The sequence below is a fragment of the Megalobrama amblycephala genome, linkage group LG6 (assembly GCF_018812025.1).
Source record: "Megalobrama amblycephala isolate DHTTF-2021 linkage group LG6, ASM1881202v1, whole genome shotgun sequence".
In the NCBI taxonomy this organism is placed as follows: Eukaryota; Metazoa; Chordata; class Actinopteri; order Cypriniformes; family Xenocyprididae; genus Megalobrama; species Megalobrama amblycephala.
Genome location: NC_063049.1, coordinates 40,199,537 through 40,215,450, shown reverse-complemented (window position 1 = coordinate 40,215,450; position 15,914 = coordinate 40,199,537). Strand labels below are relative to the sequence as shown.

General features: G+C 36.3%; 1 long non-coding RNA gene across 5 annotated transcripts; it reads right to left on the bottom strand.

The window, feature by feature from the left end:
• Positions 1-4,389: 4,389 nt before the first annotated feature.
• On the bottom strand, positions 4,390-15,521 carry LOC125270710. 5 transcript variants are annotated; one of them, XR_007185436.1, is made up of 10 exons: positions 14,505-15,521; positions 13,618-13,708; positions 13,397-13,494; positions 12,838-12,920; positions 12,661-12,731; positions 7,141-7,203; positions 6,736-6,802; positions 6,482-6,600; positions 6,260-6,361; positions 4,390-6,130 (listed from the first exon to the last, which is right to left on the bottom strand). It is a non-coding gene; the product is annotated as an uncharacterized LOC125270710 (long non-coding RNA). The 5 variants fall into 5 exon arrangements; XR_007185433.1 differs by having other exon boundaries at positions 7,141-12,731; XR_007185434.1 differs by having other exon boundaries at positions 6,736-10,232.
• Positions 15,522-15,914: the final 393 nt, after the last annotated feature.

The following is a 15,914-nucleotide window of genomic DNA, read 5'->3' as shown; positions in this document are numbered from 1 at the left end:
ATGAACAAAAGTGTTTCTTTCTTTCTTTCTTTCTTTCTTTCTTTCTTACAAAGAAACAAACAAATAAATAATATAAATAAAAAGTTTAGTTTACTAAGGTTACTTACTGGTCTAAGTCAAAAGAGCCCATCTCCAAGTCTGTATATTCTGACTCTATATTCCATCCTTCATTTAAGCAAAAATTGTAAATTAATATTTAGAGTTAGGAGTTTTTAATAGCTAAATGCAACACCACTCAATATAATATGACATATGATATAAAGTAATATTCATATGTTACTATAAAATGGCTTTGATCTAATACAAATAACCTACAAAGTGTGTCAAAGATGTCACCTGTTTGACAAGTTGGACAACACAGTGTATGATTGGCCTCAGAAATGCCAGGAGAACAAAGGTTGATGATCTCATCTCATAAATCCTATTTTTCTTCCCAGTAGCCTTTTCAGTGGACCTCTGTAGTAAATATACGCCCAGGAGCTATAAAATGAGAAAAATGTTTAACCACAAATTTTATACATGCCAAATGCTACAGTGACAAGCATTAAGAGCAGGAAATAGGGTAAAGGCCAAGCACTTCACGACAGCCAAATGACTTTACCATGGCTTTTTGCAGTAGGATAAACCCATTTGACAAACACAAAAATAAGTAATTACTATAAAAAACCCATCATATAAAATATCCACGAGTGCAGAAACAATATATCCTACTGTTGTTTTTAAATCACATGCTGGCAGTGTGTACACCGTATGCTTCGATTATTTGTTTACAAGATACTACACTGTGATGTCTGTTTGTAGTGGGTTGAATTTGAATGTGAATCTTTACACCAAGGAAATAACAGGAGGTAGATGGTTGTTGGCTGGAGGTCGCACAAGTTACAGAATTAACCCCCATTTTCTGATAACTATATCACATCTGTGATGTAAGTGATGATATTATCATTAGGGCACCTTTATCACACCTTTTTATGTTGGAGATTTTTACTTATAAGTACATTGACTTCATTAGTAAATATTTAGTATTTAGTTTCTAACAGTGGTTATTTAATAGACTTTATACCCAAAGCATCTGAAACAGTTTTTAGTGAAAGAACTGATATTGATGAGTGTACAGCACCATCTAGTGGATAGTTTAATGTTTGACGGTTGAAGGGTGAATAGAATAATGTCATCTCATTGTATCCAGTTTTAGAAAATGCTTATTATTGTGTTCATGAAGTGAACCTTTTGCTGATTGTTTACAGTTTCACAGACGTTTCTCCCATAATTCACGCAAAGTGTCATGGGGTGTATGAAGAAGGTGGATAAGATTGTGGCTTCATCCAAACACTTAAGCAGCTGACTCGTTGCCTTACTGCCTTATGAGCAATGACTTTGCAGGCAGCTTTTACGCACAAAGGTACCTAACGAAAATGATTTCGGACAGACTTCTGAGGTAGCGTAATGGTTTAATGATCTACAGCAAAGTAGAGCGAAAAAAAAATGTTGGCAAGAGATTACAAGCAATATTATTAATTAAATTTAACAAATAGAATTGAGTTCGAATTAATCAAATTAATTCCTTAAATGATAACCATTTAAAATGAGTAAAATTTAAATAAAAATATATGAATAACAGACAGACGTCAAAGATGAATTAAGAACTCTTTATTTTTTATTGCCAACATTGAAGACACCTGATGATAACAAGCAGAATCACTAAAGGAAAGAGAAACACAAGAATTAACAGAGGTTTAGATGTTGATGTTGATTTTATTGAAAATGTTTGGTCACCATTATTGTGATCAGTGTTATATTTAGTCGGGCAGTTTGACTCTTTGCTTTTTATGTCAGTTTGTGGTTTTTGTAATGGTGCTTGCTAATTTTATACATTTTAAATGGTTGACTTTTAAGGAATTAATTTGATAAATCTAACTCAATTCTTATGTTAAATTTAATTAATAATATTGTGTGTAATCTATTGCCACATTTTTATTGAGTAGAGCATATTTTTACTAATTTCTCACTAGAAATAATATCAGAAGTGAAAAACGTTGGACAAAAATGTACATTTACACACAAACTAACCAGCAACCACAGCTTTTACACACCATATTTATTTGTCTTTATCTTTACTGTCACGAATGGAAAGCACAGGATTGTGGGATATCAAAGGCAGTGAAGATGATGCCTATCCTGTCATAACAAAAGACAAAAATTTCCCCAAAAATAAATCTTTAAACTGATTATGGTTAAGCTTAAAGGGGTCATATAATGGTACATGCACTTTTATAAGTTGATGTGTGTTGGCAGTGCCTGTACACAACCATCTAATGATAAAAATCCATCCAGTGTTTTTTTTTTTAATCTCTTTATATGTTTTCCACTGAGCCGTCTGACCGTATGACGTCACACGGTCAGACGCCCCGCCCACGATTGTTAATTGACAGCAGCGTTTCAACACAGACCCGCCCTAAGCGAGCCATTGTTGATACGCTGGAGCAGAATGGCGTCTAAGCGATTGTGGTGTTCTGTTCTTGGGTGTAATAACGAACACAGCAGTCATTTTGATGTTCCTAAATCCGAACCACTGAAGACGCAGTGGCTGAGTTTCATTTTCGAAGGGAATATCCCCCCCGATCAACGTCAAAGCTTTCATGTTTGCGTGAATCATTTAAACGAGGGTCAGTATAAAGCAGGTTTTGCTAAGAAGCTGCTCCTGAAAAAAGGATCGGTACCAACTATTCGTGTTCCTGCTGCACCTCCAGAAGAAGTGAGTGTAACGTTTTATTAACCTTTATATTAATCTTTGCAAATCGCTTGCACGCTTCACGATGAATGCGACTAAAGTTTACACTCAGAGTACATTACGGTATGCTTTCTATATACGACGTTCTCAATATAATTCATAATCCCACGTTTATAATGAACATCGCATTATGGTTATTGTGTTATTACAAACTGTGTACGCAGGTGGTAAAGTTATCGTGGTAACACTACACTAAGCTTTTGTAGATGGTTTGTAACGGTGCCTGTTACTGATTAAGAAGTAATGTCAAAAAAAAAAAAAAAAATCATGTTGTAACAGTTATTGCTGCATGAATCACTTATCACTGACAAGCCTACATTTACCAAAGAAAGGTTTTCATGACCATTAGCTGTAACATCAATCTGTTAATGAACTAACGTATACATCAGTAAACACGTTCGTATCTCACTACGCTACCCTGCCAGTACATGCAAAGACAGATCAAAGTGACATTACATTAACCAACCATTCAGAAACGTCCTATTCGAGCCTTAATTATCGAACTTCGTCGGGGCCATCATCTTGTTCCAGGTCCGACTCCGACTCCGGTTCAAATTGATACGGTTGCACAGATGTGTCCTCAGAGACTCCCGCTGCCATTCTTTCTCCAAAATATACCCTCAGCTGTTGTGAAGACAATACTCCTTAGGCGTTTCTCAAAACCAAGTTTGCAAAGTTCAGACTTGCGTCCTTGGTAGTTAGGACTTGGCAAGTTCGACTCAGGAGAACGCACTCCCGTGGACGAGAGAACACAAGTCCGGAGATTCTGCAAATTGAAGAGCAGCGTACTTGATAACGTCACTCAGCTTGCTCTGGCTTCTCTGGTTATCTCTGTATGTATATTTTAGCCAACAATAAAACGAAATGTGTTATAAAACGCCACTCTCCCTCTTTTCGTTTTATTTAAAAAACAAACAAACAAAAACATATTAATAGCTTCAGGCAAAGAGTGATTGATTATCTGCAATGTCTGCATACATTTAACAAAACGAAATATTAAACAACCCCGCCTCTTTTCGTATATATTTCAGAAATATTAAACATAATACTATTTGTGCAATCTCAGATTATCTTCACTGTAATGAAATGAAATAGGCTATAACATAAAACACAACCCTGTCTCTTTTTGTTAAATGTCAGTTTTAGTGATCAATAGTAGCCATTATAAAGGTATAAGAATGTACAATAAGAAATAAAGCAAACAATTCAGTCAAGCGTATAAAATCAGCGCTTTAGTATGATACAAAAGTTAAATAGCCATATATAAAGTTATGAAACGTCACGTTGCCCTCACCCAAAACGGAGCCAGCGGCAAACGTCAGAAGGATTAGCCGAGGTAAGGCTGCTCTCGGCTGGGTACATGAGCGCTGAGCGTCCAGTGATCGCCTGGATCTCACAACTCCGACAATGTCAGATTAAATTTTCAGAAAGGCGATATCTTTATCAATAAACCACAAATTTGAGCTTTAAACCACATTCTCGCCTGAAAAACTCTTAAAACTACATATCATGACATAATAACAGTAAAATGTTTAAATTATGCGGGTTTTCTCCTTTACTATTGACGCTTGCTGGTTAGTGTGAGATGCATTCTGGGATACCTGGCTGTCTCAAGTCTGCACAAGTCACCTCTCGATGCATCCTCGATAAAAGGGGCGGATCAAGAACACATCCGGGGATTTGAACTGTACTTGGCTAGATGCGAACTTTGAATTGGAACAGTACTTGGACAGCGACTGATGACATTTCACAAGTCCACAAGAACACAAGTACAGACAAGAACACATATTGAGAAACGGCTCATGTGTGTTGTGTCAAAACGCCCCACAGAACAGAGGGGCGGGGTGAGCAAAGCTCATTATCATTTAAAGACACATGCATTGAAATGGCTTGCTGAAAACAGCTGGTTTTGACCAGGTAAAATGAGTGTTTTCTTACAATAATAATGAGAATTTTTAATTAAAGTATATTACAAACTTTTCATTTTGACCCTAAAGAATCATATTAACTTGTACAAAAATGGCATTATATGACCCCTTTAAAGCTTGAATATTAGAACCACACAATGAGGTTCTAATATTTATCAAACTGATGCTGGTTAATCTCCACTCTCAGAATCACTGCATCAACATCTCTCATCATATGGGTGGGGGAACGGATTCTGACAGCTGGATTGTTTGTTGTTGGATTCAGTTTCCCCCATGTTTCTTACACAATGAGGTTCTAATATTTATCAAACTGATGCTGGTTAATCTCCACTCTCAGAATCACTGCATCAACATCTCTCATCATATGGGTGGGGGAACGGATTCTGACAGCTGGATTGTTTGCTGTCGGATTCAGTTTCCCCCATGTTTCTTACACAATGAGGTTCTAATACTTATCAAATTGGATTTGGTTATTTGGCACCGATACGCTTGTGGGCAGCACGCTGACATATTGTGCCGTTGTTCTTTGGGCGACCCGAGTTCAAGTCCAAGCTTGTGGACTTTTCCTTATCCTGTCCCCCTTTCTCTTTCCCACTATACTTCCTGAAGTAAAAGCTTGTCTGTTACAGTGAGGACTGGTCAGTATTGTTTTTGATGTTTCATTGCCCCATCACAAATTTCTTAAAACAACCAGGCAATTTTCTGTCATAAACTCACAGATGTTGTCAGGTGTGGATACTGTCAGTGATGGCTGTGACACATTGTTCTTTCGTTGTTTTTTTTCCCCCTTTGTTTTTTCTCCTTAATAGTGTATGGGTGTGTCATTTAGAGTCTGTAAATCATGTGTGCATTATCTCAGGCACATAGACACATATCTGTTCAACACTAGGTGGCTCTAAAATAAGGTGATTTGTGTCTTGGACCATAAGAAGCACTTTATATGGCTGTCACTCAACTCACAGACAACATTCACTTACTGTGACTAGTTAAAATATCATGATCTTGGTAGCAGTGCCAAGGCCATGGGTTTAATTTTAATGGGGAGCAAAAATAGAGACCCTAAATGCACAGTAAGCCAATGAACCTGTCAAATGCACTTATATAAAACAACACACAGTCACTGTACTTTTAACCCTTTTCCCAGTTGTATTTTTTCCCCCCACAATATTTCACAATATTACTGTTTTAGGCTCTATTTTTGACCTTACAAATTCAGCCTTGTTGAACAGAAGAATATGAGAAGAAAAGAACATAAGAAGAAGAAAAAAATATTATCATATTATTATAAATATTATATTTAGATATTATCATCTGCATGAGCCTCAACAGGATTTTTTCTTGAATAAGGTTTGAACAGCTTGTAGGGTGTTCAGTTTTGAAGAAACTCCTTGAGGTAACATTTAGTGATTCCCTAAAGAAAAAAGAAAGAAAAATGAAAAGAAACCAATTTAGAAAAAGCAACATTCATGGATCTTGTGAAGAGATATATATATGTGTTCATATCCTGTTATATTAAAAAAATAATAATAGATTTTAATACCATGTCCCCAAACTGGCAGGGGCAGGGACCAGGATTTTCTTTAAGATATTTAGATTGTTTATTCTGTACCAGCTCATGGAATGTTTCTGTTTCAAAGTCAGCCTGTGAATATAAAGACAAATACACACACTTGTCATGTTTACTTTGTGGCTGTACTTAGTTCAGAGTGTTAACCTACAAATGCCATTTGCAGTTCAAAGTTCATTGACAGGAAACACATACCTTATTAAGGTAATTCAACCAAGTACATGAGAATTTATCAGAGAGGAAGACGTCCCTGGAATTGTCGTAATTAGTGGGACAGGTCTCAGTATTTTTGTCACATGAAGTCAACGCAAAGGCTGTGTGACAGATACAGAACAGATCAGAACCAGAATTTGAAAATGGATTATGGACACAAAACAAATAAAAACTAGTATGACTCTGGTTACATTTAATGCGGGACAATTAGTTGTGGTTTTCATATAGCATCTTACCATTTACATCCTTGGGAAGGTCTTTGAACATTGTTGCAGAATAACTGCTGTCCATGTATATCACCATCTGCAGCACATATACATGGTGAGGAAATAGTCAGATATTTAAAATTACAGCAACTCATTCCCTTTATGAAAGGTGTTTTATATCACTACAGGTTGTTTTTGCCCCTTTCAAAAGCTTTGCAGTAACTGTTGTGAAAGCAGTAGGCCTACTGATGTGACTTTTGGGTAAGATAGACCTGCTAGAAATAGAAGAGTGGCAAAAATAATTACAAGGACTGAATTTCCTTTCAGATTAAAGTTTGGGATTTGTTAAGTATGTAAGGTGGAAGAGGGTAAGATTGTCACATTCAGACTTTCGGCTGCAAACGATTTTTTATGTAAACATTACTGAATACATACCTTTGAAAATTTGTTTTCATCATACATCTTTTTGATCGCTCCAATGAGATCAGCAGGATAAAGCTGTCATAAAACATACTGAATTAATGATCTAGAAGTCAACAGGTTGTCAGACTAAACACAACAGTTCCTATGTCCTTATCCATGTATTTACATGCAAAATCTTGAATTTATAATTTTATCGCCTAAAAATAACATGGTCAATTCTAAGATGATCACTTATAAACTACCATTAAAAGCAAAATAAATAAATAAAATTGTACATTTAGTTGTCAGTTGTGTATCTATAGCTACACTTATAAATGTATGAGTGATGCTAATTTTTGCTTTTTACTATTTAGATTATTATTATGATGAATTCTAAACAAAAAATGGTACTAAATAGCACTAAAAGTGGTTCATTGGCTTGTAATCATAGGGGACTCACTTTAAGTGCTATATAGCACCTATCTTTAAAGGTGCACCTTTGTCAAATGGTGCAACATAAGAGGTGCCATATAGCACTTTATTGTTTCAACAAAAATGTATGCCTGTTGAGTTTTAATAAAAAAAATTTGGGCAGGCCCCATATTCATGTCACGGGTGTTTTGGTTTTGTGTTCATGTTTTTGATTTCATGTCTTTTATTTTGTAGTTGATTCATGTTGCTTGTTTGTGTCATGTTTCCCTTGCTCCTCATGTTCTCCCTTAGTCTATGTGTCATGTTCTCATTGGTTGGTTATAGTCATGTGGTTTTCAGTTCTGTGCGGTCATTGGTTCTCTTGTTCCTTGTGTCACTTCCCCATTGGTTGTCCTAGTCATATGTTCCATCAGTTCTTGTATTTATAGCCATTGTCTTCCCCATGTTCCTTTGTCATGTATTATCAAAGTAACCTGCTGTCGGTGAGTGTTCAAGCCAAGTCTGTTCATGCCAAGTCATGTCTGTTTTTGTTCACGTTTGTATTTGGGATTTATTCTTATTAAACTGCATTTGGGTTCTACCACACTCGCCTCCAGTGGACTCTACATTACAATTCATTAGCTTAAATGTTGTATTATGCTTAGTAATAAGATTATAGTTGTTGAGGATATTGATACTGCAGTGATCTTTGTGCGCACCTCGATGTCCCTGTTTATCTGAGACTGGTGTGGATGTGCGACATTGCTGCTGGCCTGGTGTTGCTATTATCTCCTGTGAATCACTGAATCATATCTGCCACTTGGGATTAGTCAAGGATTCTACTGGATTGGACATCAGTATGCTGTTTTCTTTCACGATACTTGTTATTACCTTGGTCTGCACAGGAATTCAAACCGTGGAACGCTAGTATAAGGTACTCATTCTCTGTACTTCTTTCATTGGATCATCACCTGCCTCCAAGTGATTGTACTCAAAATGCTCTGCGAGCACTTCAACTGTGGCGACGGCCAAGTTATATACATCGTGGCTCTCGTCGGGGTTTATATGTGTCGCTGACTGGTATAAATGTGCTTTGCTCCTATTCTCGGGGATCAGGACACTTAAATTCCTGCGTCATTTGTATGTCCAATCTAACTTATCCACAAATGTCTTTGAGAAATAAGCGTGATAAGAATGAAACTTCTAAAATTAGACTCGTTCAATTGAATGTGTGGTCCATGAACAAGAAAGCTGCACTGCTTCATGATATTATCCTCAATGGGAAACTTGACTTTCTTTGTTTTTGCGAGACATGGCATCATCAGAATGACTGTTACAGAGGTCTAGGTCTATGTCAGCATGCACCCTAATCCAAACCTTGCAGTCACAACTCTTACGACCTGCTTGGATGAGATATAAGCTTGGATGCATGATAATTTTCTTAAGTTCAATGAGACAAAAACAGAAGTTCTGGTTGTCAGTACTCCAACGGCCTTGCGTAAATTTAATAGTTCCAATTTGATTACTGGCAATGACTTTGTTACCTCGTCTGCTCAGGTGCGCAATCTTGGCGTTATTTTTGACCCACAACTATTATTTGATGCCCATATCAAAATGGTATCGAAAACTGCATTCTTCCATCTAAGAAATATCGCCAGTGTTACATCCACGCCTGTCCCGAACTCCGTTTCCCAGAATCCTCCTGTTCCGCACACCTGTCTGCACTTCCCTCATCAGTCTTCCCGCCATCTCTCCGGATTCCCAGCACCTGTTGTCCTCGTCAGCACTCCCTTTAAGTTGGACTCACTCCCTACATTCCCTGTCCGTTCTTGTTGTTAGTTATTGTTTGACTAAGTGTGTGAAGCTGTCTCTCAGTATCCTGTTTGTAAATAAAGCCCATTAATTGTGGATTTCCGTACTCGCCTCATCTCTTCAGCAGCACACATAACAGCCAGACTTTGACATTCTTTATCGCTGCCGGATGCAGAAAGACTTATTCATGCTTTTATTACTTTGCGGCTTGATTATTGCAATGCACTTAATGTCGGCCTCCCAAACAAGTCTATCAAGAAATTACAATACATTCAGAACTCAGCCGCCCAGCTATTGACAAATACAACTGCTCGTCAACATATCTCCCCAGTACTTTATAACTTGCATTGGCTTCCTATACAAGCACGAGTTGATTTTAAAATACTTATCTTAACATATAAAGCGATTCATGGGACTGCCCCTGCTTATCTCTGCAGTTTAGTTGCCCCCTACACTCCAGGCCGTTCTCTCTGGGTCATGTATTCTTCAGCTGCCAGTATATAATTTAAAGTCTATGGGTGGTCGAGCTTTCTCTGTTTCAGCTCCACGTTTGTGGAATGCATAACCACTTGTGATTAGAGACTCTCCAACACTGGACTGTTTTAAGAGCTCTTTAAACTGGCGGGAACTGGTGAACGTTCAAACAGACTTTAATAACAATATAAAATAAACAAACAACAAAACGAAAGTAAAATGGTGGCACAAACATAATAAAACATAACACAAAGTCCAGGCCTGGTCCTCTCTTGTCCTTCACTGTCGTTGTTCCTCCTTTTATGCTGCTGGAGCTCATCCGTGAGAGATACGAGACCGGTGCACAGCAGTACAATCTTTTGTTGTGTTCATTTTACTGACGACTGCTTCTCAAAACTTGGGGAGTTTAACGCAGGATTCACAAAACGCTTAAAATAAAAAAAAATATGGATCAATGACCAGTTTATTTGGACCAGCTTGCTCCTCTGAATCTCAACCTGTAAGTATGATTAATAATTGATGTTTATATTTTCTAGCGATTGTTTAAAATTCGTAGTTTTGTATGTTATGTTGTGTAATATACGTACCCTAGTGTGTGTGCCTGCTAACTGGCTAACTCACGTTTCTGTAGTTCTGCTATTCAGATGTGGGTCCAATATTGTCTAAAAGTTTGTCAATTAATGCAGCTTGTCTGTCTTATTACTTGGAGTCATAATCAAGGATGGATTAATCAAAAGTCGTGACTTTTGTTTACAGAGTGTAATGCATTATTAGCTATTCACGTTTTTGCTCGGCTAACGTGGGAGTTTACAACAACAAAACAAAATGTTTTTTCCTTTGCGGTTTTATATTTATAGTAGAGTGGAGCTCTATCTGTATTGTAATAGTATGTTAAGATGCTAGTCCACACTAACTAGTTGAAGTATTCTCTATGTTAACGGTAAACACCCCTTGTAATGTCAAACAATGATATAGCCATTTTTTCTTTTTTAATTATTATGGCCAAAAAAGTCTGTGTACACATCTGGCCTAAATGTTTATCTTGTGTTTAGAGGTTTTCAGCTTCACTTGGCATTCTGATATAGTTCCCACAGGTGCACCTACATAAAGTATAACCATGCTATAACGTCTTATAAATAACGCAAACTAAGGGTGACACTTACCATAGAGAACCGATCCTGCTCCAGTCGTGATTGCAAATCATTTTCTGGTTGATCGACTCAGGCTCAAATGATATGGTAAAATCGATGCCATCTTTTCTGTCCATATATTTTATACAGTGTCTTGCGAATTGATAGCTGTCATTTAGTTATGGCAAAAATCACAAATGATTGGGCAATCTGACCAATCAGAGCAGTGTAGGGTCACGGAAAGGAGGGGTGATTTTAGAGTGATTCTTCAAACTGCTTCTAATGAATTGTTTACGAAATATTAAGAACTGAGGTGAAATTAAATGTATTTAATTAGAAAACAAAAGTGTTTTTTTTTTTTTTATGTAAACCTGTTGTAGGAGACTCCCAAAACAATATTAGGAACCTATAAAAAAAGGCATTATAGGGGTGCTTTAAAACTAAAGTAATTACTTAAGTACCAACTCAAGAGATTATACGATTTCAGACACAGCCAGTATCTCGCCTGGAAAAAGTAGGTAATCTGGATACTTTTTGCCAACTCTTATTTTTTGCCTACTATGTTGTAGGGAAGAAGTATGCAATTTCATATTTAGCCATTGACAAATGTTACAAAAATGTAACTAAGCACCTGTGCTGCTTCCTCGTATTCAGTGGTTGGCCCTTAATTAACTGCACAAAAGTGAAGGTAATAATATAATAATAAATATAGCTGAGAGCAGCAATGATCAGGGTTCAAGCGCTTTAAGGCCGCTCATTTACAGCAAATACAGGCAATATACCATAGAAAATATATAGTTTTTAAAGCTTTTTAACAGTTATCAAGGTTGAGCCAAAAACCTAGGACTAGTTCGCCAAAGTTGTTTTTTGAAATTATCTAATGAATGATTCGATGGAGGCAGTCCTAGAGGCAAAGTTGTTCAGAATGAGGAGTTCGACCATGTAATATGAATCTCATGGAAAATCGCACAGTACACAATCCTTTACTCGTGTGAAAAACGTGATGGCAACCCCCAATGGCCAATTTCTTTTGGATTTCAAAAGAAACAGTTTCATTCCGTTTGGCCTCTGTTAACCTTGTCTAATACCTGCTCAAATTTCATTGGCTGATTGCAGGACATGTTTTCCTCATAGACAGTCATGGCACCTTGGACGAATACATGGCCTGGCGATTTTCAAGTTACTCGGACTAAAGGTGAAGTAATTATAGCCGTTTTCATGTTTTATTCATGTTATAGCGCCACCAAGTGACCAGTTGCCGGGTCCTTTTTCATGCGAGGAAAAAATGAACTCTTACATAGGTGTGCTGAGTTTGGTGAAAATATCTCATTCCATTCACAAGTTACAGCCATTTTAGTAATTAAGTTGCTCCACCAACTTTGAATGTTTTGGTGGCACCTAGTGAATCGGAATTTCACCTTTTTTTTGACAACTATTGACAGTCAGACTCACGAGAATCTTGCAGTAATGGTTTGGTTCCGGTCAGGTAAAAAAACCTAAGAATAGTTTGCAAAAGTAGGTTTTTAAAAATTCTCCAGCGAATCCAACAATATAAGACACCCGCCTAACAGTTTTCATTCTTTTGACATTGCTGTAGCACCCCCATCAGGCAGCCTTGGAAATGTTAACAATTACAAAAGGGTTTCAGCCCTACGCGCTTGAACCCCTAATAAAACAATACATGACATATTGATATCATTGAAAGATTTCTTCTTAACAGACAAACCTTTTTATGACTTTTTTGTCTATACTCCTATGCCCTTGAAGAGCAGTCAGGAAGTTCTGTGGGGTCACATCCTATAAGATCATAATTGTCATAATTGATCATTGTTGTAAGTTATAATTATGCTCAGACATGGAATAAAAACAATATTAAACATTACCAAAACAACTCAAATGTTACCTTTCCAGTGTAGTCCTTCGGAACTCCGAGGTACACGTTTGAATCATCAACTACACTTGACAATGGCTCCATCAGTTGGGTTTCTGCAGGCAGAGAAGAAAAGGAAAATGTTAAATGCAGCTAGCTCCAACAATCTTGTCTACACTTTTCTGTGATGACGTGTTTCAAAGTTTCCTTGCAAATGCTGTTATGAGGGTGTTTGTAATGCATGTCTGAGGAAATGGTGGTAGATTTGACATCTTTCTCTCTTCTGTCTTATGTTATCAGTCTCCATTTTTCCTCTTTTGGAAAGTCATGCAAATGCTAAGGTATCATGCTTTTTTTTTTTTTTTTCCTCTTTTGCTATTGTGGCGAATGTGAATGGAAAAAATTATTTACTATAGGCCTATTGTCTTCTATTCGTCCCTCTGTGACAATCCTATTTTGCTTTTAAAAACCCCAGAAATGTGGCTCCATTACACTGATGTTCCTGCACTTCAAATTAGCAGTATGTTTAGCACAGAAGATTGAGGTCCACCATGAAACACGTAAAACTCAAAAGCTTCAAGTAATTACTCACTGGCGATTGTAAGCGATGTCATCATACATCATCACCACGATCTGCTCATCAGGAATTCCATGTTTCTTAATTATCTGATATAAACCGCACACGTTGGCCTGAAACACAAATGGAAAAAGATGATTTCTGTGTTCAGTTACTGTCATCATATAAACTGAGGTACAGCACACCTTAGGGAATTTTAAGCAACATGTCATGAAATAACAAAAACAAACACAAACCTGGTGTTTGTAATTTTCCCAGCCCTTTGAGCCGGCGACAAGAAGAATCAATTTTTTCCCAGACATTTCTCGAGCCTTTTCAAAGCAAAGTCTATTGGAATATAAAATAAAAATGAACAGTAATAATAAAACTAACAATTTAACATGTACATTTATTCATTTTGCAGACACTTTTAACAAAAGGGACTTACAAATGAGGAATAAAGCAAGTGATTTGTCATAAAGAGACATATAAATGCAAGAAGTGCTCATAATACAAAGTTTCAGACATTGCTAAGAGTAACATAATCTGGAAATAGGCACAGATTAAGGGAAAGTAAAAGCAAATTTTTTTTGACACTTAAGTGCAATAACGAGCAATATAAAAAGCAAAGGCTTCTTCTTAGCCGACACCTATTATTATATTTAATACAATTAATTCCACTCAAAATACAAATTAAAATGAAAGTAGAAGATAGAAACAAGCATTGAACAGATTAATCCTTCCTTTTCTAATATTAATAGAGAAACAGAAACAAAGTATTAAGCAAGCACTTAAGTGCTCCCGCCGTCTCCTCTGACTAATCGCTTCTCTACAACTAAATTGACATTGTTCTAATGCTTTTAATAGGCTAACATGCATTTGTGATGAGTTTTAAGAAACAAAAGAATACAAATAGACAATATGTTATAAAGTTTAGGACAAAATAACAAGAGCTCAAGTTTTAAACTTAAGTGTTACTTCATATTCATGAAGTGCTACAATGTCAATCACTCAACGTAATGTTGAAAATACTGGTCAAAAAAGTTTTCTATTTTACCCAATTATCTACATAATTAAACAATTGCTAAAAGTGTTTAGTGATTTAGATTATTTATGTAGATGGGTGGATCATATGCTGTCATACCTGCGTTCGTTGAGTATCAGGAGTTCATGTGTGCCGGTCCAGTCGATTTCTGGTGGTTTTATTTAGACAGTCTCTGTCTTTATATAGGCAGTTTATTCCTTTCATTTGAGACTCATGGGCGGAGAGTTTGTGCTGGTGGGAGTGTGTATTTCATATTATGCAATTTTTTTCCCATATTTACTTTAATTGGTGGCAGTTGAAAGGGGAAAAGTTGCTACTCCCCCTTTTTTGCACTCGTGTCATTATTATCAGCAAAAGAAAAAAAATGTTTTTTGATTTTTTTTTTTTTAGATAATGTATACAAAATGTATTTATGAATTTGTTACATTCTTTGTCACATGATGGACATATTTATTGTGTAAATGTGAGTGCACATTAGCGTGGTGTCAGATTTTTTCTCAACATACGATCTGTCATTCAAAACCAACTTGTTTGTTGACTTAGAAATCAAAAGAAGTTAGGGCTATTTCCCCGCAGATTTTCTATTTGTAGTGTAAATATACAGTAATAGGCATACATAGTGTATTTACAGTATTTGTGCACATGTATGTGTAAAAGCTATGACAAATGGCTGTGCATTCCACTGCGCACTGAAAACGAGATAGTGATGTTTTACATTTGTCACATCTGTGTGTAGTTAAGAGCGAATGATTTGATGTGTAGAGATATGATGCAAAAACACCATTTTGAGAAGAGTTCATAAAGTTTTGAAAGAAGTGTTTGCTGTTGCAAGAGATGTGTGATCATGTTTTGTGTGTTGTGAGTGTGTTTTGGGCTTTTGAGTTAGAGTTTAGAGAAAAGATGTCATCGTTACAGAAATCCTGTGTAAGCAATTGCTGAAAACATTTATCTCTAAAGATGCTTATGAATTAATGGTTAATATTTTCATTGAGTGTGCCTCAAGCTCTACTTTTTGTGTGATTGTAAAAAAACAAAAAGAAAAGAAAAAACATACAAATTTTGTACCTTTTATACAAACCATTATACATATATATATATTTTTTACTGTACTGTACATATTTTATGACGTTAAAACTGTTAAAACGACTCCGCTTTCCCAAAGCAATGCTGTCAGAATCATGTGTAAATTTTATGGGACATACTATAAATTATGTAGATTACTGTATCATTACATTTTATTACACATTTCAAAATGTAGGTTGCTCTGAAAAACCTCACTAATAGAAGTAGGAGGCCATTGACATACTGGTTTTAATCAATCACGCAGGATGAATGTTCAGTGTTTGAGGTTTTGGTGACTTTGTGATCCATTTGAAACAGAGTTTTGAAATGAAAATTAAGTTGATTTCGTTTTAAACGGTGTATGATTTTTGAGGTGGGTACACTTGTTACATTTACAATTACATACAAGTAATCAAATAGGAAATACAAGTCTTACATCATGAAGCT